The sequence below is a fragment of the Oncorhynchus gorbuscha genome, unplaced genomic scaffold (genome assembly GCF_021184085.1).
Source record: "Oncorhynchus gorbuscha isolate QuinsamMale2020 ecotype Even-year unplaced genomic scaffold, OgorEven_v1.0 Un_scaffold_2269, whole genome shotgun sequence".
Classification (NCBI taxonomy): domain Eukaryota; kingdom Metazoa; phylum Chordata; class Actinopteri; order Salmoniformes; family Salmonidae; genus Oncorhynchus; species Oncorhynchus gorbuscha.
Genome location: NW_025746824.1, coordinates 75,213 through 77,500, shown reverse-complemented (window position 1 = coordinate 77,500; position 2,288 = coordinate 75,213).

Below are 2,288 nucleotides of genomic sequence, written 5' to 3'. Positions count from 1 at the left end.
GAGGAAAAAGAGAGCAAGGAGAGAAAGGAAAGAGAGAGGAAAGAGACAGAAGAAAGAGACAGAGGAAAGAGAGCGAGAGGAAAGAGAGAGAGAGGAAAGAGAGAGAAAGAAGAGAGAGAGAGATGAAAGAGAGAGAGAGAGGAAAGAGAGAGAGAAGAAAGAGACAGATGAAAGAGAGAGAGGAAAGAGAGAGAGGAAAGAGACAGGAAAAAGAGAGATAGAGGAAAGAGAGAAAGAGAGGAAAGCGAGAGAGGAAAGAGAGAGAGGAAGAGAGAGAGAAAAGAGAGAAGAGAAAGAGGAAAGAGACAGAGAAAGAGACAGAGGAAAGAGACAGAGGAAAGAGAGAGAGGAAAGAGAAAGAAGAGACAGAGGAAAGAGGGAGAGAGGAAAGAGACAGAGGAAAGAGACAGAGGAAAGAGACAGAGGAAAGCGAGAGAGAAGAGACAGAGGAAAGAGAGAGAGAGAGAGAGGGAAAGAGAAGAGAGAAAAGAGACAGAGGAGAGAAGAGACAGAGAAAGAGACAAGAGAGAGAGAGGAAAGAGAGAGGAAAGAGAGAGAGAGGGAAGAGAGGAAAAGAGACAGAGAGAAAGAGAGAGAGGAAAGAGACAGAGGAAAGAGACAGAGGAAAGAGAGAGGAAAGAGACAGAGGAAAGAGAGAGAGAGAGAGAGAAGAGACAGAGATGAAAGAGAGAGAGAGAGAGAGAAAGAGACAGAGGAAAGAGGAGAGAGGGAAAGAGAGAGAGAAGAGGAAAGAGAGAAAGAGAGAGAGGAAAGAGAGAGAGGGAAAGAGTGAGAGAGATGAAAGAGAGAAAGAGACAGAGAGAAAGAGACAGAGAGAGATAGAGGAGAGAGAGAGGAAAGCGAGAGAGAAAGAGAGAGAAGAGAGAGAGAGAGAGAGGAAAAGAGAGGAAAGAGACAGAAAGAAGAGAGAGAGGGAAAGAGAGAGGAAAGAGAGAGAGAAAAAAGAGGAAAGAGACAGAGGAAAGCGAGAGAGAGGAAAGAGAGAGAGGGAAGAGACAGAGGAAAGAGAGAGGAAAGAGACAGAGAAAGAGAGAGAAAGAGACAGAGAAAGAGAGGAGGAAGAGACAGAGGAAAGAGAGAGAGGAAAGAGACAGAGGAAAGAGAAGAGAGAAAGAGAGAGAGAAAAGAGAGGAGAAGAAAGAGAGAGGAAAGAGAGAGAGGGAAAGAGAGAGAGAAAGAGACAGAGGAAAGAGAGAGAGGAAAGAGACAGAGGAAAGAGAGAGAGGAAAGAGAGAGAGAGAGAGAGAGAGAGGGAAAGAGAGAGAGAAAGAGAGAGAGAGAGAGAGAGAGAGAGAGAGAGAGAGAGAGAGAGAGAGAGAGAGAGAGAGAGAGAGAGAGAGAGAGAGAGAGAGAGAGAGAGAGAGAGAGAGAGAGAGAGAGAGGGAAGAGAGAGAGACTACACTGCTGTGTCTTCTCTCTTCGTCCTCTGTTTCACTCAGAGGTATGTCTGTCTCTCTTTCTACAGGGCTTTATTATCTCTGAAAGAAGGTGAATATCCAGAGGAAAAGAGTCAGAAGAGTAAGTGCAAGGTTCCCCAATTGGTGGCCCGCGGGGTGGTTTTATTTTGGCCCCCCTTATTTCATTTTTAAAAAATGTTTGGACATAAGACTGTAAAAACACCAGCAAATCAGCTCCATGTTATTTTAATTTGGGAAATCTGTTCCCAAGTATTGGCACGCAGAATAGAGAGATATGTGATCTTATGCAAATGTAAGCAAGGCTTGAAATGATTATGTTTTAGTCAGATATTATATCTGTTTGGGATGCTTGCGGTCAATTTGCAGTCTACAAATCATTTGTAATTACGTTCTGCCACCCCCCACCCCCATTCAGAAAACACCCCGCAGCTGAATGTAGTTGAGGAACAAGTTAAAAGATTCAGAGGAAAGAGGAGTTAAAGGAAGAAGTACAAAGTGGTTGGGCCATTTTATAATTCAGCCTCCGACTTTCTATACATAACTTTCAAGTATAAATGCCTTGGGTTATTCTACCATTTTGAAATGATTAAAACTAGACTGAGTGTTAAGAAATGGAGAGGTAGATAAAAGCATCAGCTGGCTAGAGGGATTCTTCTTGTCCTTTTCAACTTCCGTGGAGACTGTTGAAGGCACCGCCTTAGACCCAAGGAACAGGAATGACCTCAAAGAGAGGAGGCCTCTGAGCCAGTCTTTAAAGACTGCTGGATACCATGCTGACAGTAGACCATTCATACTGTCCGTGATATTGACAGGTAAGTCACCGATCATAATGTAAACAACATTTCATAT